The 25,309-nt window shown below is 77.0% G+C and overlaps 24 non-coding genes across 24 annotated transcripts; all 24 read right to left on the bottom strand.

The window, feature by feature from the left end:
- Positions 1 to 573: 573 nt before the first annotated feature.
- On the bottom strand, positions 574 to 692 carry LOC149745614 (5S ribosomal RNA). The gene has a single exon (XR_016390033.1). It is a non-coding gene; the product is annotated as a 5S ribosomal RNA (ribosomal RNA).
- Positions 693 to 1,625: 933 nt separating this feature from the next.
- LOC149745613 (5S ribosomal RNA) lies at positions 1,626 to 1,744 on the bottom strand. Its single transcript, XR_016389829.1, has one exon. It is a non-coding gene; the product is annotated as a 5S ribosomal RNA (ribosomal RNA).
- A 933-nt stretch (positions 1,745 to 2,677) lies between these two features.
- LOC149745612 (5S ribosomal RNA) lies at positions 2,678 to 2,796 on the bottom strand. The gene has a single exon (XR_016390790.1). It is a non-coding gene; the product is annotated as a 5S ribosomal RNA (ribosomal RNA).
- Positions 2,797 to 3,730: 934 nt separating this feature from the next.
- On the bottom strand, positions 3,731 to 3,849 carry LOC149745611 (5S ribosomal RNA). The gene has a single exon (XR_016390789.1). It is a non-coding gene; the product is annotated as a 5S ribosomal RNA (ribosomal RNA).
- A 931-nt stretch (positions 3,850 to 4,780) lies between these two features.
- On the bottom strand, positions 4,781 to 4,899 carry LOC149745610 (5S ribosomal RNA). The gene has a single exon (XR_016390788.1). It is a non-coding gene; the product is annotated as a 5S ribosomal RNA (ribosomal RNA).
- A 934-nt stretch (positions 4,900 to 5,833) lies between these two features.
- On the bottom strand, positions 5,834 to 5,952 carry LOC149745609 (5S ribosomal RNA). Its single transcript, XR_016390032.1, has one exon. It is a non-coding gene; the product is annotated as a 5S ribosomal RNA (ribosomal RNA).
- A 922-nt stretch (positions 5,953 to 6,874) lies between these two features.
- LOC149745608 (5S ribosomal RNA) lies at positions 6,875 to 6,993 on the bottom strand. The gene has a single exon (XR_016390787.1). It is a non-coding gene; the product is annotated as a 5S ribosomal RNA (ribosomal RNA).
- Positions 6,994 to 7,927: 934 nt separating this feature from the next.
- LOC149745607 (5S ribosomal RNA) lies at positions 7,928 to 8,046 on the bottom strand. The gene has a single exon (XR_016389966.1). It is a non-coding gene; the product is annotated as a 5S ribosomal RNA (ribosomal RNA).
- A 935-nt stretch (positions 8,047 to 8,981) lies between these two features.
- On the bottom strand, positions 8,982 to 9,100 carry LOC149745606 (5S ribosomal RNA). Its single transcript, XR_016390786.1, has one exon. It is a non-coding gene; the product is annotated as a 5S ribosomal RNA (ribosomal RNA).
- A 931-nt stretch (positions 9,101 to 10,031) lies between these two features.
- Positions 10,032 to 10,150, bottom strand: LOC149745605 (5S ribosomal RNA). Its single transcript, XR_016390149.1, has one exon. It is a non-coding gene; the product is annotated as a 5S ribosomal RNA (ribosomal RNA).
- A 932-nt stretch (positions 10,151 to 11,082) lies between these two features.
- LOC149745604 (5S ribosomal RNA) lies at positions 11,083 to 11,202 on the bottom strand. Its single transcript, XR_016390426.1, has one exon. It is a non-coding gene; the product is annotated as a 5S ribosomal RNA (ribosomal RNA).
- Positions 11,203 to 12,135: 933 nt separating this feature from the next.
- Positions 12,136 to 12,255, bottom strand: LOC149745603 (5S ribosomal RNA). Its single transcript, XR_016390314.1, has one exon. It is a non-coding gene; the product is annotated as a 5S ribosomal RNA (ribosomal RNA).
- Positions 12,256 to 13,189: 934 nt separating this feature from the next.
- Positions 13,190 to 13,308, bottom strand: LOC149745602 (5S ribosomal RNA). The gene has a single exon (XR_016390089.1). It is a non-coding gene; the product is annotated as a 5S ribosomal RNA (ribosomal RNA).
- Positions 13,309 to 14,241: 933 nt separating this feature from the next.
- Positions 14,242 to 14,360, bottom strand: LOC149745601 (5S ribosomal RNA). Its single transcript, XR_016389699.1, has one exon. It is a non-coding gene; the product is annotated as a 5S ribosomal RNA (ribosomal RNA).
- A 932-nt stretch (positions 14,361 to 15,292) lies between these two features.
- Positions 15,293 to 15,411, bottom strand: LOC149745600 (5S ribosomal RNA). Its single transcript, XR_016390116.1, has one exon. It is a non-coding gene; the product is annotated as a 5S ribosomal RNA (ribosomal RNA).
- Positions 15,412 to 16,343: 932 nt separating this feature from the next.
- Positions 16,344 to 16,463, bottom strand: LOC149745599 (5S ribosomal RNA). The gene has a single exon (XR_016390404.1). It is a non-coding gene; the product is annotated as a 5S ribosomal RNA (ribosomal RNA).
- A 931-nt stretch (positions 16,464 to 17,394) lies between these two features.
- Positions 17,395 to 17,513, bottom strand: LOC149745598 (5S ribosomal RNA). Its single transcript, XR_016390080.1, has one exon. It is a non-coding gene; the product is annotated as a 5S ribosomal RNA (ribosomal RNA).
- Positions 17,514 to 18,447: 934 nt separating this feature from the next.
- On the bottom strand, positions 18,448 to 18,566 carry LOC149745597 (5S ribosomal RNA). The gene has a single exon (XR_016390785.1). It is a non-coding gene; the product is annotated as a 5S ribosomal RNA (ribosomal RNA).
- Positions 18,567 to 19,500: 934 nt separating this feature from the next.
- LOC149745596 (5S ribosomal RNA) lies at positions 19,501 to 19,619 on the bottom strand. Its single transcript, XR_016390784.1, has one exon. It is a non-coding gene; the product is annotated as a 5S ribosomal RNA (ribosomal RNA).
- A 934-nt stretch (positions 19,620 to 20,553) lies between these two features.
- LOC149745595 (5S ribosomal RNA) lies at positions 20,554 to 20,672 on the bottom strand. Its single transcript, XR_016390783.1, has one exon. It is a non-coding gene; the product is annotated as a 5S ribosomal RNA (ribosomal RNA).
- A 934-nt stretch (positions 20,673 to 21,606) lies between these two features.
- LOC149745594 (5S ribosomal RNA) lies at positions 21,607 to 21,725 on the bottom strand. The gene has a single exon (XR_016390247.1). It is a non-coding gene; the product is annotated as a 5S ribosomal RNA (ribosomal RNA).
- Positions 21,726 to 22,659: 934 nt separating this feature from the next.
- Positions 22,660 to 22,778, bottom strand: LOC149745593 (5S ribosomal RNA). The gene has a single exon (XR_016390005.1). It is a non-coding gene; the product is annotated as a 5S ribosomal RNA (ribosomal RNA).
- Positions 22,779 to 23,712: 934 nt separating this feature from the next.
- Positions 23,713 to 23,831, bottom strand: LOC149745592 (5S ribosomal RNA). The gene has a single exon (XR_016389993.1). It is a non-coding gene; the product is annotated as a 5S ribosomal RNA (ribosomal RNA).
- Positions 23,832 to 24,765: 934 nt separating this feature from the next.
- LOC149745591 (5S ribosomal RNA) lies at positions 24,766 to 24,884 on the bottom strand. Its single transcript, XR_016389982.1, has one exon. It is a non-coding gene; the product is annotated as a 5S ribosomal RNA (ribosomal RNA).
- Between the last annotated feature and the right edge of the window lie 425 nt (positions 24,885 to 25,309).

Raw genomic sequence — 25,309 nt, 5'->3', positions numbered from 1 at the left:
TGCCCGACAGCAGCTGGCCCGAAGCCACTGGGAGCCACCATCGTGTCGCCACGGCCCCTCAGCCCCGGCGAGGCCACCCTTGCCCGCACACCACCCGCCGGGCTCAGTAGCCCGCCCCTGGCGGACGGCAGGCCAGGGGAAGCGGCCCCTGCCCTCGATCCCGCTCCCGCACCCGGCCGCGGCGGCGACACGGCGGGGGGCGGGGCTTTTGCCGGAGGGAGCTGTGGAGGGACACACCCACCGGCACACAGGTGGCGGCCCCGGGGCGGGTCGCCGGTGGTGGCGGCCAGGTGCAGGTCGAGGGGCTCGCTGGCGGAAGGCACGGCAATCGGGCCCGCGGCGGAGCCTGGGTCTGGGCCAGGCACCCCGGGGGCGTCTGGGGTGCGGCTGCCTTCCAGGGCCGCCTTCTGGCCGCCTGGCGGGCCGGGCTGGCGGGGAGCGCCCCCTCCGGCGCGCGCGCCGTGGTGGGAGGGGCCTGAGGAGGCGGGGCCTGCAGCGGGACCCGGGCGCGGGCGGAGCCGGCGGCCACCGCCCGCGGGCGAGTTAAAGGAGAAGGCGGAGCGGGAGGCAAAAACCCTACAGCACCCGGTATTCCCAGGCGGTCTCCCATCCAAGTACTAACCAGGCCCGACCCTGCTTAGCTTCCGAGATCAGACGAGATCGGGCGCGTTCAGGGTGGTATGGCCGTAGACGGGGGCGGGGACGGCGGGCTGCCTCTTGAGGCCCACTTTCGCTGGCGCTTGCGCCTCACCGCCAGCCTGGCGGTCAGCCCGCCCCGGCAGGACCCCGTCGCCCGCCCAGGCAGGGGGAACGGAGGTCTCGGGTACCGGGCGGTGGCGGAGGCGGAGGGTTTGGCCACCCCCTCCCAGCCGAGGGCGGGCGTGACCCAGCGAACCCTTCGGCGCTTGGCGCCCCGCCAAGATCCCGCCCGTCGCTCACAGGGACGTGGCCCCGGAGGCTTCAATGCCCGGGGCCCGCGGTCCCTTGGGCATCGCCCCTGCCCGCCCACGCGGCGCTAGGCGCCGCCCAGCCGCAACCCGGGCCGGCCCTCCTGCCCGACAGCAGCTGGCCCGAAGCCACTGGGAGCCACCATCGTGTCGCCACGGCCCCTCAGCCCCGGCGAGGCCACCCTTGCCCGCACACCACCCGCCGAGCTCAGGAGCCCGCCCCTGGCGGCCGGCAGGCCCGGGGAAGCGGCCCCTGCCCTCGATCCCGCTCCCGCACCCGGCAGCGGCGGCGACACGGCGGGGGGCGGGGCTTTTGCCGGAGGGAGCTGTGGAGGGACACAGCCACCGGCACACAGGTGGCGGCCCCGGGGCGGGGCGCCGGTGGGGGCGGCCAGGTGCAGGTCGACGGGCTCGCTGGCCGAAGGGACGGCAACCGGGCCCGCGGCGGAGCCTGGGTCCGGGCCAGGCACCCCGGGGGCGTCTGGGGTGCGGCTGCCTTCCAGGGCCGCCTTCTGGCCGCCTGGCGGGCCGGGCCGGCGGGGAGCGCCCCCTCCGGCGCGCGTGCCGTGGTGGGAGGGGCCTGAGGAGGCGGGGCCTGCAGCGGGGCCCCGGCGCGGGCGGAGCCGGCGGCCACCGCCCGCGGGCGAGTTAAAGGAGAAGGCGGAGCGGGAGGCAAAAAGCCTACAGCACCCGGTATTCCCAGGCGGTCTCCCATCCAAGTACTAACCAGGCCCGACCCTGCTTAGCTTCCGAGATCAGACGAGATCGGGCGCGTTCAGGGTAGTATGGCCGTAGACGGGGGCGGGGACGGCGGGCTGCCTCTTGAGGCCCACTTTGGCTGGCGCTTGCGCCTCACCGCCAGCCTGGCGGTCAGCCCGCCCCGGCAGGACCCCGTCGCCCGCCCAGGCAGGGGGAACGGAGGTCTCGGGTACCGGGCGGTGGCGGAGGCGGAGGGTTTGGCCACCCCCTCCCAGCCGAGGGCGGGCGTGACCCAGCGAACCCTTCGGCGCTTGGCGCCCCGCCAAGATCCCGCCCGTCGCTCACAGGGACGTGGCCCCGGAGGCTTCAGTGCCCGGGGCCCGCGGTCCCTTGGGCATCGCCCCTGCCCGCCCACGCGGCGCTAGGCGCCGCCCAGCCGCAACCCGGGCCGGCCCTCCTGCCCGACAGCAGCTGGCCCGAAGCCACTGGGAGCCACCATCGTGTCGCCACGGCCCCTCAGCCCCGGCGAGGCCACCCTTGCCCGCACACCACCTGCCGGGCTCAGGAGCCCGCCCCTGGCGGCCGGCAGGCCCGGGGAAGCAGCCCCTGCCCTCGATCCCGCTCCCGCACCCGGCCGCGGCGGCGACACGGCGGGGGGCGAGGCTTTTGCCGGAGGGAGCTGTGGAGGGACACACCCACCGGCACACAGGTGGCGGCACCGGGGCGGGGCGCCGGTGGGGGCGGCCAGGTGCAGGTCGAGGGGCTCGCTGGCCGAAGGGACGGCAACCGGGCCCGCGGCGGAGCCTGGGTCCGGGCCAGGCACCCCGGGGGCGTCTGGGGTGCGGCTGCCTTCCAGGGCCGCCTTCTGGCCGCCTGGCGGGCCGGGCCGGCGGGGAGCGCCCCCTCCGGCGCGCGCGCCGTGGTGGGAGGGGCCTGAGGAGGCGGGGCCTGCAGCGGGGCCCCGGCGCGGGCGGAGCCGGCGGCCACCGCCCGCGGGCGAGTTAAAGGAGAAGGCGGAGCAGGAGGCAAAAAGCCTACAGCACCCGGTATTCCCAGGCGGTCTCCCATCCAAGTACTAACCAGGCCCGACCCTGCTTAGCTTCCGAGATCAGACGAGATCGGGCGCGTTCAGGGTGGTATGGCCGTAGACGGGGGCGGGGACGGCGGGCTGCCTCCTGAGGCCCACTTTCGCTGTCGCTTGCGCCTCACCGCCAGCCTGGCGGTCAGCCCGCCCCGGCGGGACCCCGTCGCCCGCCCAGGCAGGGGGAGCGGAGGTCTCGGGTACCAGGCGGTGGCGGAGGCGGAGGGTTTGGCCACCCCCTCCCAGCCGAGGGCGGGCGTGACCCAGCGAACCCTTCGGCGCTTGGCGCCCCGCCCAAGATCCGGCCCGTCGCTCACAGGGACGTGGCCCCGGAGGCTTCAGGGCCCGGGGCCCGCGGTCCCTTGGGCATCGCCCCTGTCCGCCCACGCGGCGCTAGGCGCCTCCCGGCCGCAGCCCGGGCCGGCCCTCCTGCCCGACAGCAGCTGGCCCGAAGCCACTGGGAGCCACCATCGTGTCGCCACGGCCCCTCAGCCCCGGCGAGGCCACCCTTGCCCGCACACCACCCGCCGAGCTCAGGAGCCCGCCCCTGGCGGCTGGCAGGCCCGGGGAAGCGGCCCCTGCCCTCGATCCCGCTCCCGCACCCGGCCGCGGCGGCGACACGGCGGGGGGCGGGGCTTTTGCCGGAGGGAGCTGTGGAGGGACACACCCACCGGCACACAGGTGGCGGCCCCGGGGCGGGGCGCCGGTGGGGGCGGCCAGGTGCAGGTCGAGGGGCTCGCTGGCCGAAGGGACGGCAACCGGGCCCGCGGCGGAGCCTGGGTCCGGGCCAGGCACCCCGGGGGCGTCTGGGGTGCGGCTGCCTTCCAGGGCCGCCTTCTGGCCGCCTGGCGGGCCGGGCCGGCGGGGAGCGCCCCCTCCGGCGCGCGCGCCGTGGTGGGAGGGGCCTGAGGAGGCGGGGCCTGCAGCGGGGCCCCGGCGCCGGTGGAGCCGGCGGCCACCGCCCGCGGGCGAGTTAAAGGAGAAGGCGGAGCGGGAGGCAAAAAGCCTACAGCACCCGGTATTCCCAGGCGGTCTCCCATCCAAGTACTAACCAGGCCCGACCCTGCTTAGCTTCCGAGATCAGACGAGATCGGGCGCGTTCAGGGTGGTATGGCCGTAGACGGGGGCGGGGACGGCGGGCTGCCTCTTGAGGCCCACTTTCGCTGGCGCTTGCGCCTCACCGCCAGCCTGGCGGTCAGCCCGCCCCGGCAGGACCCCGTCGCCCGCCCAGGAAGGGGGAACGGAGGTCTCGGGTACCGGGCGGTGGCGGAGGCGGAGGGTTTGGCCACCCCCTCCCAGCCGAGGGCGGGCGTGACCCAGCGAACACTTCGGCGCTTGGCGCCCCGCCAAGATCCCGCCCGTCGCTCACAGGGACGTGGCCCCGGAGGCTTCAGGGCCCGGGGCCCGCGGTCCCTTGGGCATCGCCCCTGCCCGCTCACGCGGCGCTAGGCGCCGCCCGGCCGCAGCCCGGGCCGGCCCTCCTGCCCGACAGCAGCTGGCCCGAAGCCACTGGGAGCCACCATCGTGTCGCCACGGCCCCTCAGCCCCGGCGAGGCCACCCTTGCCCGCACACCACCCGCCGAGCTCAGGAGCCCGCCCCTGGGGCCGGCAGGCCCGGGGAAGCGGCCCCTGCTCTGGATCCCGCTCCCGCACCCGGCCGCGGCGGCGACACGGCGGGGGCGGGGCTTTTGCCGGAGGGAGCTGTGGAGGGACACACCCACCGGCACACAGGTGGCGGCCCCGGGGCGGGGCGCCGGTGGGGGCGGCCAGGTGCAGGTCGAGGGGCTCGCTGGCCGAAGGGACGGCAACCGGGCCCGCGGCGGAGCCTGGGTCCGGGCCAGGCACCCCGGGGGCGTCTGGGGTGCGGCTGCCTTCCAGGGCCGCCTTCTGGCCGCTTGGCGGGCCGGGCCGGCGGGGAGCGCCCGCTCCGGCGCGCGCGCCGTGCTGGGAGGGGCCTGAGGAGGCGGGGCCTGCAGCGGGGCCCCGGCGCCGGCGGAGCCGGCGGCCACCGCCCGCGGGCGAGTTAAAGGAGAAGGCGGAGCGGGAGGCAAAAAGCCTACAGCACCCGGTATTCCCAGGCGGTCTCCCATCCAAGTACTAACCAGGCCCGACCCTGCTTAGCTTCCGAGATCAGACGAGATCGGGCGCGTTCAGGGTGGTATGGCCGTAGACGGGGGCGGGGACGGCGGGCTGCCTCTTGAGGCCCACTTTCGCTGGCGCTTGCGCCTCACCGCCAGCCTGGCGGTCAGCCCGCCCCGGCAGGACCCCGTCGCCCGCCCAGGAAGGGGGAACGGAGGTCTCGGGTACCGGGCGGTGGCGGAGGCGGAGGGTTTGGCCACCCCCTCCCAGCCGAGGGCGGGCGTGACCCAGCGAACACTTCGGCGCTTGGCGCCCCGCCCAAGATCCGGCCCGTCGCTCACAGGGACGTGGCCCCGGAGGCTTCAGGGCCCGGGGCCCGCGGTCCCTTGGGCATCGCCCCTGTCCGCCCACGCGGCGCTAGGCGCCGCCCGGCCGCAGCCCGGGCCGGCCCTCCTGCCCGACAGCAGCTGGCCCGAAGCCACTGGGAGCCACCATCGTGTCGCCACGGCCCCTCAGCCCCGGCGAGGCCACCCTTGCCCGCACACCACCCGCCGGGCTCAGTAGCCCGCCCCTGGCGGACGGCAGGCCAGGGGAAGCGGCCCCTGCCCTCGATCCCGCTCCCGCACCCGGCCGCGGCGGCGACACGGCGGGGGGCGGGGCTTTTGCCGGAGGGAGCTGTGGAGGGACACACCCACCGGCACACAGGTGGCGGCCCCGGGGCGGGTCGCCGGTGGTGGCGGCCAGGTGCAGGTCGAGGGGCTCGCTGGCGGAAGGCACGGCAATCGGGCCCGCGGCGGAGCCTGGGTCTGGGCCAGGCACCCCGGGGGCGTCTGGGGTGCGGCTGCCTTCCAGGGCCGCCTTCTGGCCGCCTGGCGGGCCGGGCTGGCGGGGAGCGCCCCCTCCGGCGCGCGCGCCGTGGTGGGAGGGGCCTGAGGAGGCGGGGCCTGCAGCGGGACCCGGGCGCGGGCGGAGCCGGCGGCCACCGCCCGCGGGCGAGTTAAAGGAGAAGGCGGAGCGGGAGGCAAAAACCCTACAGCACCCGGTATTCCCAGGCGGTCTCCCATCCAAGTACTAACCAGGCCCGACCCTGCTTAGCTTCCGAGATCAGACGAGATCGGGCGCGTTCAGGGTGGTATGGCCGTAGACGGGGGCGGGGACGGCGGGCTGCCTCTTGAGGCCCACTTTCGCTGGCGCTTGCGCCTCACCGCCAGCCTGGCGGTCAGCCCGCCCCGGCAGGACCCCGTCGCCCGCCCAGGCAGGGGGAACGGAGGTCTCGGGTACCGGGCGGTGGCGGAGGCGGAGGGTTTGGCCACCCCCTCCCAGCCGAGGGCGGGCGTGACCCAGCGAACCCTTCGGCGCTTGGCGCCCCGCCCAAGATCCGGCCCGTCGCTCACAGGGACGTGGCCCCGGAGGCTTCAGGGCCCGGGGCCCGCGGTCCCTTGGGCATCGCCCCTGCCCGCCCACGCGGCGCTAGGCGCCGCCCATCCGCAGCCCGGGCCGGCCCTCCTGCCCGACAGCAGCTGGCCCGAAGCCACTGGGAGCCACCATCGTGTCGCCACGGCCCCTCAGCCCCGGCGAGGCCACCCTTGCCCGCACACCACCCGCCGAGCTCAGGAGCCCGCCCCTGGCGGCCGGCAGGCCCGGGGAAGCGGCCCCTGCCCTCGATCCCGCTCCCGCACCCGGCCGCGGCGGCGACACGGCGGGGGGCGGGGCTTTTGCCGGAGGGAGCTGTGGAGGGACACACCCACCGGCACACAGGTGGCGGCCCCGGGGCGGGGCGCCGGTGGGGGCGGCCAGGTGCAGGTCGAGGGGCTCGCTGGCCGAAGGGACGGCAACCGGGCCCGCGGCGGAGCCTGGGTCCGGGCCAGGCACCCCGGGGGCGTCTGGGGTGCGGCTGCCTTCCAGGGCCGCCTTCTGGCTGGGCCGGCGGGGAGCGCCCCCTCCGGCGCGCGCGCCGTGGTGGGAGGGGCCTGAGGAGGCGGGGCCTGCAGCGGGGCCCCGGCGCGGGCCGAGCCGGCGGCCACCGCCCGCGGGCGAGTTAAAGGAGAAGGCGGAGCGGGAGGCAAAAAGCCTACAGCACCCGGTATTCCCAGGCGGTCTCCCATCCAAGTACTAACCAGGCCCGACCCTGCTTAGCTTCCGAGATCAGACGAGATCGGGCGCGTTCAGGGTGGTATGGCCGTAGACGGGGGCGGGGACGGCGGGCTGCCTCTTGAGGCCCACTTTCGCTGGCGCTTGCGCCTCACCGCCAGCCTGGCGGTCAGCCCGCCCCGGCAGGACCCCGTCGCCCGCCCAGGCAGGGGGAACGGAGGTCTCGGGTACCGGGCGGTGGCGGAGGCGGAGGGTTTGGCCACCCCCTCCCAGCCGAGGGCGGGCGTGACCCAGCGAACCCTTCCGCGCTTGGCGCCCCGCCCAAGATCCGGCCCGTCGCTCACATGGACGTGGCCCCGGAGGCTTCAGGGCCCGGGGCCCGCGGTCCCTTGGGCATCGCCCCGGCCCGCCCACGCTGCGCTAGGCGCCGCCCAGCCGCAACCCGGGCCGGCCCTCCTGCCCGACAGCAGCTGGCCCGAAGCCACTGGGAGCCACCATCGTGTCGCCACGGCCCCTCAGCCCCGGCGAGGCCACCCTTGCCCGCACACCACCCGCCGAGATCAGGAGCCCGCCCCTGGCGGCCGGCAGGCCCGGGGAAGCGGCCCCTGCCCTCGATCCCGCTCCCGCACCCGGCAGCGGCGGCGACACGGCGGGGGGCGGGGCTTTTGCCGGAGGGAGCTGTGGAGGGACACACCCACCGGCAAACAGGTGGCGGCCCCGTGGCGGGGCGCCGGTGGGGGCGGCCAGGTGCAGGTCGACGGGCTCGCTGGCCGAAGGGACGGCAACCGGGCCCGCGGCGGAGCCTGGGTCCGGGCCAGGCACCCCGGGGGCGTCTGGGGTGCGGCTGCCTTCCAGGGCCGCCTTCTGGCCGCCTGGCGGGCCGGGCCGGCGGGGAGCGCCCCCTCCGGCGCGCGCGCCGTGGTGGGAGGGGCCTGAGGAGGCGGGGCCTGCAGCGGGGCCCCGGCGCGGGCGGAGCCGGCGGCCACCGCCCGCGGGCGAGTTAAAGGAGAAGGCGGAGCGGGAGGCAAAATGCCTACAGCACCCGGTATTCCCAGGCGGTCTCCCATCCAAGTACTAACCAGGCCCGACCCTGCTTAGCTTCCGAGATCAGACGAGATCGGGCGCGTTCAGGGTAGTATGGCCGTAGACAGGGGCGGGGACGGCGGGCTGCCTCTTGAGGCCCACTTTCGCTGGCGCTTGCGCCTCACCGCCAGCCTGGCGGTCAGCCCGCCCCGGCAGGACCCCGTCGCCCGCCCAGGCAGGGGGAACGGAGGTCTCGGGTACCGGGCGGTGGCGGAGGCGGAGGGTTTGGCCACCCCCTCCCAGCCGAGGGCGGGCGTGACCCAGCGAACCCTTCGGCGCTTGGCGCCCCGCCCAAGATCCGGCCCGTCGCTCACAGGGACGTGGCCCCGGAGGCTTCAGGGCCCGGGGCCCGCGGTCCCTTGGGCATCGCCCCTGCCCGCCCACGCGGCGCTAGGCGCCGCCCATCCGCAGCCCGGTCCGGCCCTCCTGCCCGACAGCAGCTGGCCCGAAGCCACTGGGAGCCACCATCGTGTCGCCACGGCCCCTCAGCCCCGGCGAGGCCACCCTTGCCCGCACACCACCCGCCGAGCTCAGGAGCCCGCCCCTGGCGGCCGGCAGGCCCCTGGGAAGCGGCCCCTGCCCTGGATCCCGCTCCCGCACCCGGCCGCGGCGGCGACACGGCGGGGGGCGGGGCTTTTGCCGGAGGGAGCTGTGGAGGGACACACCCACCGGCACAAAGGTGGCGGCCCCGGGGCGGGGCGCCGGTGGGGGCGGCCAGGTGCAGGTCGAGGGGCTCGCTGGCCGAAGGGACGGCAACCGGGCCCGCGGCGGAGCCTGGGTCCGGGCCAGGCACCCCGGGGGCGTCTGGGGTGCGGCTGCCTTCCAGGGCCGCCTTCTGGTCGCCTGGCGGGCCGGGCCGGCGGGGAGCGCCCCCTCCGGCGCGCGCGCCGTGGTGGGAGGGGCCTGAGGAGGCGGGGCCTGCAGCGGGGCCCCGGCGCGGGCGGAGCCGGCGGCCACCGCCCGCGGGCGAGTTAAAGGAGAAGGCGGAGCGGGAGGCAAAAAGCCTACAGCACCCGGTATTCCCAGGCGGTCTCCCATCCAAGTACTAACCAGGCCCGACCCTGCTTAGCTTCCGAGATCAGACGAGATCGGGCGCGTTCAGGGTGGTATGGCCGTAGACGGGGGCGGGGACGGCGGGCTGTCTCTTGAGGCCCACTTTCGCTGGCGCTTGCGCCTCACCGCCAGCCTGGCGGTCAGCCCGCCCCGGCAGGACCCCGTCGCCCGCCCAGGCAGGGGGAACGGAGGTCTCGGGTACCGGGCGGTGGCGGAGGCGGAGGGTTTGGCCACCCCCTCCCAGCCGAGGGCGGCGTGACCCAGCGAACCCTTCGGCGCTTGGCGCCCCGCCAAGATCCCGCCCGTCGCTCACAGGGACGTGGCCCCGGAGGCTTCAGTGCCCGGGGCCCGCGGTCCCTTGGGCATCGCCCCTGCCCGCCCACGCGGCGCTAGGCGCCGCCCAGCCGCAGCCCGGGCCGGCCCTCCTGCCCGACAGCAGCTGGCCCGAAGCCACTGGGAGCCACCATCGTATCGCAACGGCCCCTCAGCCCCGGCGAGGCCACCCTTGCCCGCACACCACCCGCCGAGCTCAGGAGCCCGCCCCTGGCGGCCGGCAGGCCCGGGGAACCGGCCCCTGCCCTCGATCCCGCTCCCGCACCCGGCAGCGGCGGCGACACGGCGGGGGCGGGGCTTTTGCCGGAGGGAGCTGTGGAGGGACACACCCACCGGCACACAGGTGGCGGCCCCGGGGCGGGGCGCCGGTGGGGGCGGCCAGGTGCAGGTCGAGGGGCTCGCTGGCCGAAGGGACGGCAACCGGGCCCGCGGCGGAGCCTGGGTCCGGGCCAGGCACCCCGGGGGCGTCTGGGGTGCGGCTGCCTTCCAGGGCCGCCTTCTGGCCGCCTGGCGGGCCGGGCCGGCGGGGAGCGCCCCCTCCGGCGCGCGCGCCGTGGTGGGAGGGGCCTGAGGAGGCGGGGCCTGCAGCGGGGCCCCGGCGCGGGAGGAGCCGGCGGCCACCGCCCGCGGGCGAGTTAAAGGAGAAGGCGGAGCGGGAGGCAAAAACCCTACAGCACCCGGTATTCCCAGGCGGTTTCCCATCCAAGTACTAACCAGGCCCGACCCTGCTTAGCTTCCGAGATCAGACGAGATCGGGCGCGTTCAGGGTGGTATGGCCGTAGACGGGACGGGGACGGCGGGCTGCCTCTTGAGGCCCACTTTCCCTGGCGCTTGCGCCTCACCGCCAGCCTGGCGGTCAGCCCGCCCCGGCAGGACCCCGTCGCCCGCCCAGGCAGGGGGAACGGAGGTCTCGGGTACCGGGCGGTGGCGGAGGCGGAGGGTTTGGCCACCCCCTCCCAGCCGAGGGCGGGCGTGACCCAGCGAACCCTTCGGCGCTTGGCGCCCCGCCCAAGATCCGGCCCGTCGCTCACAGGGACGTGGCCCCGGAGGCTTCAGGGCCCGGGGCCCGCGGTCCCTTGGGCATCGCCCCTGCCCGCCCATGCGGCGCTAGGCGCCGCCCAGCCGCAGCCCGGGCCGGCCCTCCTGCCCGACAGCAGCTGGCCCGAAGCCACTGGGAGCCACCATCGTGTCGCCACGGCCCCTCAGCCCCGACGAGGCCACCCTTGCCCGCACACCACCCGCCGAGCTCAGGAGCCCGCCCCTGGCGGCCGGCAGGCCCGGGGAAGCGGCCCCTGCCCTCGATCCCGCTCCCGCACCCGGCCGCGGCGGCGACACGGCAGGGGGCGGGGCTTTTGCCGGAGGGAGCTGTGGAGGGACACACCCACCGGCACACAGGTGGCGGCCCCGGGGCGGGGCGCCGGTGGGGGCGGCCAGGTGCAGGTCGAGGGGCTCGCTGGCCGAAGGGACGGCAACCGGGCCCGCGGCGGAGCCTGGGTCCGGGCCAGGCACCCCGGGGGCGTCTGGGGTGCGGCTGCCTTCCAGGGCCGCCTTCTGGCCGCCTGGCCGCCCGGGCCGGCGGGGAGCGCCCCCTCCGGCGCTCGCGCCGTGGTGGGAGGGGCCTGAGGAGGAGGGGCCTGCAGCGGGGCCCCGGCGCGGGCGGAGCCGGCGGCCACCGCCCGCGGGAGAGTAAAGGAGAAGGCGGAGCGGGAGGCAAAAAGCCTACAGCACCCGGTATTCCCAGGCGTTCTCCCATCCAAGTACTAACCAGGCCCGACCCTGCTTAAGCTTCCGAGATCAGACGAGATCGGGCGCGTTCAGGGTGGTATGGCCGTAGACGGGGGCGGGGACGGCGGGCTGCTTCTTGAGGCCCACTTTCGCTGGCGCTTGCGCCTCACCGCCAGCCTGGCGGTCAGCCCGCCCCGGCTGGACCCAGTCGCCCGCCCAGGCAGGGGGAACGGAGGTCTCGGGTACTGGGCGGTGGCGGAGGCGGAGGGTTTGGCCACCCCCTCCCAGCCGAGGGCGGGCGTGACCCAGCGAACCCTTCGGCGCTTGGCGCCCCGCCCAAGATCCGGCCCGTCGCTCACAGGGACGTGGCCCCGGAGGCTTCAGGGCCCGGGGCCCGCGGTCCCTTGGGCATCGCCCCTGCCCGCCCACGCGGCGCTAGGCGCCGCCCAGCCGCAGCCCGGGCCGTCCCTCCTGCCCGACAGCAGCTGGCCCGAAGCCACTGGGAGCCACCATCGTGTCGCCACGGCCCCTCAGCCCCGGCGAGGCCACCCTTGCCCGCACACCACCCGCCCAGCTCAGGAGCCCGCCCCTGGCGGCCGGCAGGCCCGGGGAAGCGGCCCCTGCCCTCGATCCCGCTCCCGCACCCGGCCGTGGCGGCGACACGGCGGGGGGCGGGGCTTTTGCCGGAGGGAGCTGTGGAGGGACACACCCACCGGCACACAGGTGGCGGCCCCGGGGCGGGGCGCCGGTGGGGGCGGCCAGGTGCAGGTCGAGGAGCTCGCTGGCCGAAGGGACGGCAACCGGGCCCGCGGCGGAGCCTGGGTCCGGGCCAGGCACCCTGGGGGCGTCTGGGGTGCGGCTGCCTTCCAGGGCCGCCTTCTGGCCGCCTGGCGGGCCGGGCCGGCGGGGAGCGCCTCCTCCGGCGCTCGCGCCGTGGTGGGAGGGGCCTGAGGAGGAGGGGCCTGCAGCGGGGCCCCGGCGCGGGCGGAGCCGGCGGCCACCACTCGCGGGCGAGTAAAGGAGAAGGCGGAGCGGGAGGCAAAAAGCCTACAGCACCCGGTATTCCCAGGCGGTCTCCCATCCAAGTACTAACCAGGCCCGACCCTGCTTAAGCTTCCGAGATCAGACGAGATCGGGCGCGTTCAGGGTGGTATGGCCGTAGACGGGGGCGGGGACGGCGGGCTGCCTCTTGAGGCCCACTTTCGCTGGCGCTTGCGCCTCACCGCCAGCCTGGCGGTCAGCCCGCCCCGGCAGGACCCCGTCGCCCGCCCAGGCAGGGGGAACGGAGGTCTCGGGTACCGGGCGGTGGCGGAGGCGGAGGGTTTGGCCACCCCCTCCCAGCTGAGGGCGGGCGTGACCCAGCGAACCCTTCGGCGCCTGGCGCCCCGCCCAAGATCCCGCCCGTCGCTCACAGGGACATGGCCCCGGAGGCTTCAGGGCCCGGGGCACGCGGTCCCTTGGGCATCGCCCCTGCCCGCCCACGCGGCGCTAGGAGCCGCCCAGCCGCAGCCCGGGCCGGCCCTCCTGCCCGACAGCAGCTTGCCCGAAGCCACTGGGAGCAACCATCGTGTCGCCACGGCCCCTCAGCCCCGGCGAGGCCACCCTTGCCCGCACACCACCCGCCGGGCTCAGTAGCCCGCCCCTGGCGGCCGGCAGGCCCGGGGAAGCGGCCCCGGCCCTCGATCCCGCTCCCGCACCCGGCCGCGGCGGCGACACGGCGGGGGGCGGGGCTTTTGCCGGAGGGAGCTGTGGAGGGACACACCCACCGGCACACAGGTGGCGGCCCCGGGGCGGGGCGCCGGTGGGGGCGGCCAGGTGCAGGTCGAGGGGCTCGCTGGCCGAAGGCACGGCAACCGGGCCCGCGGCGGAGCCTGGGTCCGGGCCAGGCACCCCGGGGGCGTCTGGGGTGCGGCTGCCTTCCAGGGCCGCCTTCTGGCCGCCTGGCGGGCCGGGACGGCGGGGAGCGCCCCCTCCGGCGCGCGCGCCGTGGTGGGAGGGGCCTGAGGAGGCGGGGCTTGCAGCGGGGCCCCGGCGCGGGCGGAGCCGGCGGCCACCGCCCGCGGGCGAGTTAAAGGAAAAGGCGGAGCGGGAGGCAAAAAGCCTACAGCACCCGGTATTCCCAGGCGGTCTCCCATCCAAGTACTAACCAGGCCCGACCCTGCTTAGCTTCCGAGATCAGACGAGATCGGGCGCGTTCAGGGTGGTATGGCCGTACACGGGGGCGGGGACGGCGGGCTGCCTCTTGAGGCCCACTTTCGCTGGCGCTTGCGCCTCACCGCCAGCCTGGCGGTCAGCCCGCCCCGGCAGGACCCCGTCGCCCGCCCAGGCAGGGGGAACGGAGGTCTCGGGTACCGGGCGGTGGCGGAGGCGGAGGGTTTGGCCACCCCCTCCCAGCCGAGGGCGGGCGTGACCCAGCGAACACTTCGGCGCTTGGCGCCCCGCCAAGATCCCGCCCGTCGCTCACAGGGACGTGGCCCCGGAGGCTTCAGGGCCCGGGGCCCGCGGTCCCTTGGGCATCGCCCCTGCCCGCCCACGCGGCGCTAGGCGCCGCCCGGCCGCAGCCCGGGCCGGCCCTCCTGCCCGACAGCAGCTGGCCCGAAGCCACTGGGAGCCACCATCGTGTCGCCACGGCCCCTCAGCCCCGGCGAGGCCACCCTTGCCCGCACACCACCCGCCGAGCTCAGGAACCCGCCCCTGGCGGCCGGCAGGCCCGGGGAAGCGGCCCCTGCCCTGGATCCCGCTCCCGCACCCGGCCGCGGCGGCGACACGGCGGGGGGCGGGGCTTTTGCCGGAGGGAGCTGTGGAGGGACACACCCACCGGCACACAGGTGGCGGCCCCGGGGCGGGGCGCCGGTGGGGGCGGCCAGGTGCAGGTCGAGGGGCTCGCTGGCCGAAGGGACGGCAACCGGGCCCGCGGCGGAGCCTGGGTCCGGGCCAGGCACCCCGGGGGCGTCTGGGGTGCGGCTGCCTTCCAGGGCCGCCTTCTGGCCGCCTGGCGGGCCGGGCCGGCGGGGAGCGCCCCCTCTGGCGCGCGCGCCGTGGTGCGAGGGCCCTGAGGAGGCGGGGCCTGCAGCGGAGCCCCGGCGCGGGCGGAGCCGGCGGCCAGCGCCCGCGGGCGAGTTCAAGGAGAAGGCGGAGCGGGAGGCAAAAAGCCTACAGCACCCGGTATTCACAGGCGGTCTCCCATCCAAGTACTAACCAGGCCCGACCCTGCTTAGCTTCCGAGATCAGACGAGATCGGGCGCGTTCAGGGTGGTATGGCCGTAGACGGGACGGGGACGGCGGGCTGCCTCTTGAGGCCCACTTTCGCTGGCGCTTGCGCCTCACCGCCAGCCTGGCGGTCAGCCCGCCCCGGCAGGACCCCGTCGCCCGCCCAGGCAGGGGGAACGGAGGTCTCGGGTACCGGGCGGTGGCGGAGGCGGAGGGTTTGGCCACCCCCTCCCAGCCGAGGGCGGGCGTGACCCAGCGAACCCTTCGGCGCTTGGCGCCCCGCCCAAGATCCGGCCCGTCGCTCACAGGGACGTGGCCCCGGAGGCTTCAGGGCCCGGGGCCCGCGGTCCCTTGGGCATCGCCCCTGCCCGACCACGCGGCGCTAGGCGCCGCCCGGCCGCATCCCGGGCCGGCCCTCCTGCCCGACAGCAGCTGGCCCGAAGCCACTGGGAGCCACCATCGTGTCGCCACGGCCCCACAGCCCCGGCGAGGCCACCCTTGCCCGCACACCACCCGCCGAGCTCAGGAGCCCGCCCCTGGCGGCCGGCAGGCCCGGGGAAGCGGCCCCTGCCCTCGATCCCGCTCCCGCACCCGGCCGCGGCGGCGACACGGCGGGGGCGGGGCTTTTGCCGGAGGGAGCTGTGGAGGGACACACCCACCGGCACACAGGTGGCGGCCCCGGGGCGGGGCGCCGGAGGGGGCGGCCAGGTGCAGGTCGACGGGCTCGCTGGCCGAAGGCACGGCACCCGGGCCCGCGGCGGAGCCTGGGTCCGGGCCAGGCACCCCGGGGGCGTCTGGGGTGCGGCTGCCTTCCAGGGCCGCCTTCTGGCCCCCTGGCGGGCCAGGCCGGCGGGGAGCGCCCCCTCCGGCGCGCGCGCCGTGGTGGGAGGGGCCTGAGGAGGCGGGGCCTGCAGCGGGGCCCCGGCGCGGGCGGAGCCGGCGGCCACCGCCCGCGGGCGAGTTAAAGGAGAAGGCGGAGCGGGAGGCAAAAAGCCTACAGCACCCCGTATTCCCAGGCGGTCTCCCATCCAAGTACTAACCAGGCCCGACCCTGCTTAGCTTCCGAGATCAGACGAGATCGGGCGCGTTCAGGGTGGTATGGCCGTAGACGGGACGGGGACGGCGGGCTGCCTCTTGAGGCCCACTTTCGCTGGCGCTTGCGCCTCACCGCCAGCCTGGCGGTCAGCCCGCCCCGGCAGGACCCCGTCGCCCGCCCAGGCAGGGGGAACGGAGGTCTCGGGTACCGGGCGGTGGCGGAGGCGGAGGATTTGGCCACCCCCTCCCAGCCGAGGGCGGGCGTGACCCAGCGAACCCTTCGGCGCTTGGCGCCCCGCCCAAGATCCGGCCCGTCGCTCACAGGGACGTGGCCCCGTAGGCTTCAGGGGCCGGGGCCCGCGGTCCCTTGGGCATCGCCCCTGACCGCCCACGCGGCGCTAGGCGCCGCCCGGCCGCAGCCCGGGCCGGCCCTCCTGCCCGACAGCAGCTGGCCCGAAGCCACTGGGAGCCACCATCGTGTCGCCACGGCCCCTCAGCCCCGGCGAGGCCACCCTTGCCCGCACACCACCCGCCGAGCTCAGGAGCCCGCCCCTGGCGGCCGGCAGGCCCGGGGAAGCGGCCCCTGCCCTCGATCCCGCTCCCGCACCCGGCCGCGGCGGCGACACGGCGGGGGCGGGGCTTTTGCCGGAGGGAGCTGTGGAGGGACACACCCACCGGCACACAGGTGGCGGCCCCGGGGCGGGGCGCCGGTGGGGGCGGCCAGGTGCAGGTCGAGGGGCTCGCTGGCCGAAGGGACGGCAACCGGGCCCGCGGCGGAGCCTGGGTCCGGGCCAGGCACCCCGGGGGCGTCTGGGGTGCGGCTGCCTTCCAGGGCCGCCTTCTGGCCGCCTGGCGGGCCGGGCCGGCGGGGAGCGCCCCCTCCGGCGCGCGCGCCGTGGTGGGAGGGGCCTGAGGAGGCGGGGCCTGCAGCGGGGCCCCGGCGCGGGCGGAGCCGGCGGCCACCACCCGCGGGCGAGTTAAAGGAGAAGGCGGAGCGGGAGGCAAAATGCCTACAGCACCCGGTATTCCCAGGCGGTCTCCCATCCAAGTACTAACCAGACCCGACCCTGCTTAAGCTTCCGAGATCAGACGAGATCGGGCGCGTTCAGGGTGGTATGGCCGTAGACGGGACGGGGACGGCGGGCTGCCTCTTGAGGCCCACTTTCGCTGGCGCTTGCGCCTCACCGCCAGCCTGGCGGTCAGCCCGCCCCGGCAGGACCCCGTCGCCCGCCCAGGCAGGGGGAACGGAGGTCTCGGGTACCGGGCGGTGGCGGAGGCGGAGGGTTTGGCCACCCCCTCCCAGCCGAGGGCAGGCGTGACCCAGCGAACCCTTCGGCGCTTGGCGCCCCGCCCTAGATCCGGCCCGTCGCTCACAGGGACGTGGCCCCGGAGGCTTCAGGGCCCGGGGCCCGCGGTGCCTTGGGCATCGCCCCTGCCCGCCCACGCGGCGCTAGGCGCCGCCCAGCCGCAGCCCGGGCCGGCCCTCCTGCCCGACAGCAGCTGGCCCGAAGCCACTGGGAGCCACCATCGTGTCGCCACGGCCCCTCAGCCCCGGCGAGGCCACCCTTGCCCGCACACCACCCGCCGAGCTCAGGAGCCCGCCCCTGGCGGCCGGCAGGCCCGGGGAAGCGGCCCCTGCCCTCGATCCCGCTCCCGCACCCGGCCGCGGCGGCGACACGGCGGGGGCGGGGCTTTTGCCGGAGGGAGCTGTGAGGGACACACCCACCGGCACACAGGTGGCGGCCCCGGGGCGGGGCGCCGGTGGGGGCGGCCAGGTGCAGGTCGAGGGGCTCACTGGCCGAAGGGACGGCAACCGGGCCCGCGGCGGAGCCTGGGTCCGGGCCAGGCACCCCGGGGGCGTCTGGGGTGCGGCTGCCTTCCAGGGCCGCCTTCTGGTCGCCTGGCGGGCCGGGCCGGCGGGGAGCGCCCCCTCCGGCGCGCGCGCCGTGGTGGGAGGGGCCTGAGGAGGCGGGGCCTGCAGCGGGGCCCCGGCGCGGGCGGAGCCGGCGGCCACCGCCCGCGGGCGAGTTAAAGGAGAAGGCGGAGCGGGAGGCAAAAAGCCTACAGCATCCGGTATTCCCAGGCGGTCTCCCATCCAAGTACTAACCAGGCCCGACCCTGCTTAGCTTCCGAGATCAGACGAGATCGGGCGCGTCCAGGGTGGTATGGCCGTAGACGGGGGCGGGGACGGCGGGCTGCCTCTTGAGGCCCACTTTCGCTGGCGCTTGCGCCTCACCGCCAGCCTGGCGGTCAGCCCGCCCCGGCAGGACCCCGTCGCCCGCCCAGGCAGGGGGAACGGAGGTCTCGGGTACCGGGCGGTGGCGGAGGCGGAGGGTTTGGCCACCCCCTCCCAGCCGAGGGCGGGCGTGACCCAGCGAACCCTTCGGCGCTTGGCGCCCCGCCCAAGATCCGGCCCGTCGCTCACAGGGACGTGGCCCCGGAGGCTTCAGGGCCCGGGGCCCGCGGTGCCTTGGGCATCGCCCCTGCCCGCCCACGCGGCGCTAGGCGCCGCCCAGCCGCAGCCCGGGCCGGCCCTCCTGCCCGACAGCAGCTGGCCCGAAGCCACTGGGAGCCACCATCGTGTCGCCACGGCCCCTCAGCCCCGGCGAGGCCACCCTTGCCCGCACACCACCCGCCGAGCTCAGGAGCCCGCCCCTGGCGGCCGGCAGGCCCGGGGAAGCGGCCCCTGCCCTCGATCCCGCTCCCGCACCCGGCCGCGGCGGCCACACGGCGGGGGGCGGGGCTTTTGCCGGAGGGAGCTGTGGAGGGACACACCCACCGGCACACAGGTGGCGGCCCCGGGGCGGGGCGCCGGTGGGGGCGGCCAGGTGCAGGTCGAGGGGCTCGCTGGCCGAAGGGACGGCAACCGGGCCCGCGGCGGAGCCTGGGTCCGGGCCAGGCACCCCGGGGTCGTCTGGGGTGCGGCTGCCTTCCAGGGCCGCCTTCTGGCCGCCTGGCGGGCCGGGCCGGCGGGGAGCGCCCCCTCCGGCGCGCGCGCCGTGGTGGGAGGGGCCTGAGGAGGCGGGGCCTGCAGCGGGGCCCCGGCGCGGGCGGAGCCGGCGGCCACCGCCCGCGGGCGAGTTAAAGGAGAAGGCGGAGCGGGAGGCAAAAAGCCTACAGCACCCGGTATTCCCAGGCGGTCTCCCATCCAAGTACTAACCAGGCCCGACCCTGCTTAGCTTCCGAGATCAGACGAGATCGGGCGCGTTCAGGGTGGTATGGCCGTAGACGGGGGCGGGGACGGCGGGCTGCCTCTTGAGGCCCACTTTCGCTGGCGCTTGCGCCTCATCGCCAGCCTGGCGGTCAGCCCGCCCCGGCAGGACCCCGTCGCCCGCCCAGGCAGGGGGAACGGAGGTCTCGGGTACCGGGCGGTGGCGGAGGCGGAGGGTTTGGCCACCCCCTCCCAGCCGAGGGCGGGCGTGACCCAGCGAACCCTTCGGCGCTTGGCGCCCCGCCCAAGATCCGGCCCGTCGCTCACAGGGACGTGGCCCCGGAGGCTTCAGGGCCCGGGGCCCGCGGTCCCTTGGGCATCGCCCCTGCCCGCCCACGCGGCGCTAGGCGCCGCCCAGCCGCAGCCCGGGCCGGCCCTCCTGCCCGACAGCAGCTGGCCCGAAGCCACTGGGAGCCACCATCGTGTCGCCACGGCCCCTCAGCCCCGGCGAGGCCACCCTTGCCCACACACCACCCGCCGAGCTCAGGAGCCCGCCCCTGGCGGCCGGCAGGCCCGGGGAAGCGGCCCCTGCCCTCGATCCCGCTCCCGCACCCGGCCGCGGCGGCGACACGGCGGGGGGCGGGGCTTTTGCCGGAGGGAGCTGTGGAGGGACACACCCACCGGCACACAGGTGGCGGCCCCGGGGCGGGGCGCCGGTGGGGGCGGCCAGGTGCAGGTCGAGGGGCTCGCTGGCCGAAGGGACGGCAACCGGGCCCGCGGCGGAGCCTGGGTCCGGGCCAGGCACCCCGGGGTCGTCTGGGGTGCGGCTGCCTTCCAGGGCCGCCTTCTGGCCGCCTGGCGGGCCGGGCCGGCGGGGAGCGCCCCCTCCGGCGCGCGCGCCGTGGTGGGAGGGGCCTGAGGAGGCGGGGCCTGCAGCGGGGCCCCGGCGCGGGCGGAGCCGGCGGCCACCGCCCGCGGGCGAGTTAAAGGAGAAGGCGGAGCGGGAGGCAAAAAGCCTACAGCACCCGGTATTCCCAGGCGGTCTCCCATCCAAGTACTAACCAGGCCCGACCCTGCTTAGCTTCCGAGATCAGACGAGATCGGGCGCGTTCAGGGTGGTATGGCCGTAGACGGGGGCGGGGACGGCGGGCTGCCTCTTGAGGCCCACTTTCGCTGGCGCTTGCGCCTCACCGCCAGCCTGGCGGTCAGCCCGCCCCGGCAGGACCCCGTCGCCCGCCCAGGCAGGGGGAACGGAGGTCTCGGGTACCGGGCGGTGGCGGAGGCGGAGGGTTTGGCCACCCCCTCCCAGCCGAGGGCGGGCGTGACCCAGCGAACCCTTCGGCGCTTGGCGCCCCGCCCAAGATCCGGCCCGTCGCTCACAGGGACGTGGCCCCGGAGGCTTCAGGGCCCGGGGCCCGCGGTCCCTTGGGCATCGCCCCTGCCCGCCCACGCGGCGCTAGGCGCCGCCCAGCCGCAGCCCGGGCCGGCCCTCCTGCCCGACAGCAGCTGGCCCGAAGCCACTGGGAGCCACCATCGTGTCGCCACGGCCCCTCAGCCCCGGCGAGGCCACCCTTGCCCGCACACCACCCGCCGGGCTCAGGAGCCCGCCCCTGGCGGCCGGCAGGCCCGGGGAAGCGGCCCCTGCCCTCGATCCCGCTCCCGCACCCGGCCGCGGCGGCGACACAGCGGGGGGCGGGGCTTTTGCCGGAGGGGGCTGTGGAGGGACACACCCACCGGCACACAGGTGGCGGCCCCGGGGCGGGGCGCCGGTGGGGGCGGCCAGGTGCAGGTCGAGGGGCTCGCTGGCCGAAGGGACGGCAACCGGGCCCGCGGCGGAGCCTGGGTCCGGGCCAGGCACCCCGGGGGCGTCTGGGGTGCGGCTGCCTTCCAGGGCCGCCTTCTGGTCGCCTGGCGGGCCGGGCCGGCGGGGAGCGCCCCCTCCGGCGCGCGCGCCGTGGTGGGAGGGGCCTGAGGAGGCGGGGCCTGCAGCGGGGCCCCGGCGCGGGCGGAGCCGGCGGCCACCGCCCGCGGGCGAGTTAAAGGAGAAGGCGGAGCGGGAGGCAAAAAGCCTACAGCACCCGGTATTCCCAGGCGGTCTCCCATCCAAGTACTAACCAGGCCCGACCCTGCTTAGCTTCCGAGATCAGACGAGATCGGGCGCGTTCAGGGTGGTATGGCCGTAGACGGGGGCGGGGACGGCGGGCTGCCTCGTGAGGCCCACTTTCGCTGGCGCTTGCGCCTCACCGCCAGCCTGGCGGTCAGCCCGCCCCGGCAGGACCCCGTCGCCCGCCCAGGCAGGGGGAACGGAGGTCTCGGGTACCGGGCGGTGGCGGAGGCGGAGGGTTTGGCCACCCCCTCCCAGCCGAGGTCGGGCGTGACCCAGCGAACCCTTCGGCGCTTGGCGCCCCGCCCAAGATCCGGCCCGTCGCTCACAGGGACGTGGCCCCGGAGGCTTCAGGGCCCGGGGCCCGCGGTGCCTTGGGCATCGCCCCTGCCCGCCCACGCGGCGCTAGGCGCCGCCCAGCCGCAGCCCGGGCCGGCCCTCCTGCCCGACAGCAGCTGGCCCGAAGCCACTGGGAGCCACCATCGTGTCGCCACGGCCCCTCAGCCCCGGCGAGGCCACCCTTGCCCGCACACCACCCGCCGAGCTCAGGAGCCCGCCCCTGGCGGCCGGCAGGCCCGGGGAAGCGGCCCCTGCCCTCGATCCCGCTCCCGCACCCGGCCGCGGCGGCGACACGGCGGGGGGCGGGGCTTTTGCCGGAGGGAGCTGTGGAGGGACACACCCACCGGCACACAGGTGGCGGCCCCGGGGCGGGGCGCCGGTGGGGGCGGCCAGGTGCAGGTCGAGGGGCTCGCTGGCCGAAGGGACGGCAACCGGGCCCGCGGCGGAGCCTGGGTCCGGGCCAGGCACCCCGGGGTCGTCTGGGGTGCGGCTGCCTTCCAGGGCCGCCTTCTGGCCGCCTGGCGGGCCGGGCCGGCGGGGAGCGCCCCCTCCGGCGCGCGCGCCGTGGTGGGAGGGGCCTGAGGAGGCGGGGCCTGCAGCGGGGCCCCGGCGCGGGCGGAGCCGGCGGCCACCGCCCGCGGGCGAGTTAAAGGAGAAGGCGGAGCGGGAGGCAAAAAGCCTACAACACCCGGTATTCCCAGGCGGTCTCCCATCCAAGTACTAACCAGGCCCGACCCTGCTTAGCTTCCGAGATCAGACGAGATCGGGCGCGTTCAGGGTGGTATGGCCGTACACGGGGGCGGGGACGGCGGGCTGCCTCTTGAGGCCCACTTTCGCTGGCGCTTGCGCCTCACCGCCAGCCTGGCGGTCAGCCCGCCCCGGCAGGACCCCTTCGCCCGCCCAGGCAGGGGGAACGGAGGTCTCGGGTACCGGGCGTTGGCGGAGGCGGAGGGTTTGGCCACCCCCTCCCAGCCGAGGGCGGGCGTGACCCAGCGAACCCTTCGGCGCTTGGCGCCCCGCCCAAGATCCGGCCCGTCGCTCACAGGGACGTGGCCCCGGAGGCTTCAGGGCCCGGGGCCCGCGGTCCCTTGGGCATCGCCCCTGCCCGCCCACGCGGCGCTAGGCGCCGCCCAGCCGCAGCCCGGGCCGGCCCTCCTGCCCGACAGCAGCTGGCCCGAAGCCACTGGGAGCCACCATCGTGTCGCCACGGCCCCTCAGCTCCGGCGAGGCCACCCTTGCCCGCACACCACCCGCCGAGCTCAGGAGCCCGCCCCTGGCGGCCGGCAGGCCCGGGGAAGCGGCCCCTGCCCTCGATCCCGCTCCCGCACCCGGCCGCGGCGGCGACACGGCGGGGGGCGGGGCTTTTGCCGGAGGGAGCTGTGGAGGGACACACCCACCGGCACACAGGTGGCGGCCCCGGGGCGGGGCGCCGGTGGGGGCGGCCAGGTGCAGGTCGAGGGGCTCGCTGGCCGAAGGGACGGCAACCGGGCCCACGGCGGAGCCTGGGTCCGGGCCAGGCACCCCGGGGTCGTCTGGGGTGCGGCTGACTTCCAGGGCCGCCTTCTGGCCGCCTGGCGGGCCGGGCCGGCGGGGAGCGCCCCCTCCGGCGCGCGCGCCGTGGTGGGAGGGGCCTGAGGAGGCGGGGCCTGCAGCGGGGCCCCGGCGCGGGCGGAGCCGGCGGCCACCGCCCGCGGGCGAGTTAAAGGAGAAGGCGGAGCGGGAGGCAAAAAGCCTACAGCACCCGGTATTCCCAGGCGGTCTCCCATCCAAGTACTAACCAGGCCCGACCCTGCTTAGCTTCCGAGATCAGACGAGATCGGGCGCGTCCAGGGTGGTATGGCCGTAGACGGGGGCGGGGACGGCGGGCTGCCTCTTGAGGCCCACTTTCGCTGGCGCTTGCGCCTCACCGCCAGCCTGGCGGTCAGCCCGCCCCGGCAGGACCCCGTCGCCCGCCCAGGCAGGGGGAACGGAGGTCTCGGGTACCGGGCGGTGGCGGAGGCGGAGGGTTTGGCCACCCCCTCCCAGCCGAGGGCGGGCGTGACCCAGCGAACCCTTCGGCGCTTGGCGCCCCGCCCAAGATCCGGCCCGTCGCTCACAGGGACGTGGCCCCGGAGGCTTCAGGGCCCGGGGCCCGCGGTCCCTTGGGCATCGCCCCTGCCCGCCCACGCGGCGCTAGGCGCCGCCCAGCCGCAGCCCGGGCCGGCCCTCCTGCCCGACAGCAGCTGGCCCGAAGCCACTGGGAGCCACCATCGTGTCGCCACGGCCCCTCAGCCCCGGCGAGGCCACCCTTGCCCGCACACCACCCGCCGAGCTCAGGAGCCCGCCCCTGGCGGCCGGCAGGCCCGGGGAAGCGGCCCCTGCCCTCGATCCCGCTCCCGCACCCGGCCGCGGCGGTGACACGGCTGGGGGCGGGGCTTTTGCCGGAGGGAGCTGTGGAGGGACACACCCACCGGCACACAGGTGGCGGCCGCGGGGCGGGGCGCCGGTGGGGGCGGCCAGGTGCAGGTCGAGGGGCTCGGTGGCCGAAGGGACGCTAACCGGGCCCGCGGCGGAGCCTGGGTCCGGGCCAGGCACCCCGGGGGCGTCTGGGGTGCGGCTGCCTTCCAGGGCCGCCTTCTGGTCGCCTGGCGGGCCGGGCCGGCGGGGAGCGCCCCCTCCGGCGCGCGCGCCGTGGTGGGAGGGGCCTGAGGAGGCGGGGCCTGCAGCGGGGCAACGGCGCGGGCGGAGCCGGCGGCCACCGCCCGCGGGCGAGTTAAAGGAGAAGGCGGAGCGGGAGGCAAAAAGCCTACAGCACCCGGTATTCCCAGGCGGTCTCCCATCCAAGTACTAACCAGGCCCGACCCTGCTTAGCTTCCGAGATCAGACGAGATCGGGCGCGTCCAGGGTGGTATGGCCGTAGACGGGGGCGGGGACGGCGGGCTGCCTCTTGAGGCCCACTTTCGCTGGCGCTTGCGCCTCACCGCCAGCCTGGCGGTCAGCCCGCCCCGGCAGGACCCCGTCGCCCGCCCAGGCAGGGGGAACGGAGGTCTCGGGTACCGGGCGGTGGCGGAGGCGGAGGGTTTGGCCACCCCCTCCCAGCCGAGGGCGGGCGTGACCCAGCGAACCCTTCGGCGCTTGGCGCCCCGCCCAAGATCCGGCCCGTCGCTCACAGGGACGTGGCCCCGGAGGCTTCAGGGCCCGGGGCCCGCGATGCCTTGGGCATCGCCCCTGCCCGCCCACGCGGCACTAGGCGCCGCCCAGCCGCAGCCCGGGCCGGCCCTCCTGCCCGACAGCAGCTGGCCTGAAGCCACTGGGAGCCACCATCGTGTCGCCACGGCCCCTCAGCCCCGGCGAGGCCACCCTTGCCCGCACACCACCCGCCGAGCTCAGGAGCCCGCCCCTGGCGGCCGGCAGGCCCGGGGAAGCGGCCCCTGCCCTCGATCCCGCTCCCGCACCCGGCCGCGGCGGCGACACGGCGGGGGGCGGGGCTTTTGCCGGAGGGAGCTGTGGAGGGACACACCCACCGGCACACAGGTGGCGGCCCCGGGGCGGGGCGCCGGTGGGGGCGGCCAGGTGCAGGTCGAGGGGCTCGCTGGCCGAAGGGACGGCAACCGGGCCCGCGGCGGAGCCTGGGTCCGGGCCAGGCACCCCGGGGTCGTCTGGGGTGCGGCTGCCTTCCAGGGCCGCCTTCTGGCCGCCTGGCGGGCCGGGCCGGCGGGGAGCGCCCCCTCCGGCGCGCGCGCCGTGGTGGGAGGGGCCTGAGGAGGCGGGGCCTGCAGCGGGGCCCCGGCGCGGGCGGAGCCGGCGGCCACCGCCCGCGGGCGAGTTAAAGGAGAAGGCGGAGCGGGAGGCAAAAAGCCTACAGCACCCGGTATTCCCAGGCGGTCTCCCATCCAAGTACTAACCAGGCCCGACCCTGCTTAGCTTCCGAGATCAGACGAGATCGGGCGCGTCCAGGGTGGTATGGCCGTAGACGGGGGCGGGGACGGCGGGCTGCCTCTTGAGGCCCACTTTCGCTGGCGCTTGCGCCTCACCGCCAGCCTGGCGGTCAGCCCGCCCCGGCAGGACCCCTTCGCCCGCCCAGGCAGGGGGAACGGAGGTCTCGGGTACCGGGCGGTGGCGGAGGCGGAGGGTTTGGCCACCCCCTCCCAGCCGAGGGCGGGCGTGACCCAGCGAACCCTTCGGCGCTTGGCGCCCCGCCCAAGATCCGGCCCGTCGCTCACAGGGACGTGGCCCCGGAGGCTTCAGGGCCCGGGGCCCGCGGTCCCTTGGGCATCGCCCCTGCCCGCCCACGCGGCGCTAGGCGCCGCCCAGCCGCAGCCCGGGCCGGCCCTCCTGCCCGACAGCAGCTGGCCCGAAGCCACTGGGAGCCACCATCGTGTCGCCACGGCCCCTCAGCT

Source organism: Delphinapterus leucas, chromosome 19, assembly GCF_059928025.1.
Source record: "Delphinapterus leucas isolate spDelLeu-1000000601 "Yukka" chromosome 19, BTC_Dleu_Yukka2, whole genome shotgun sequence".
Lineage (NCBI taxonomy): Eukaryota > Metazoa > Chordata > Mammalia > Artiodactyla > Monodontidae > Delphinapterus > Delphinapterus leucas.
Note: the sequence above shows the minus strand (reverse complement) of the source record. Positions and strands in the feature narration are given on the sequence as shown.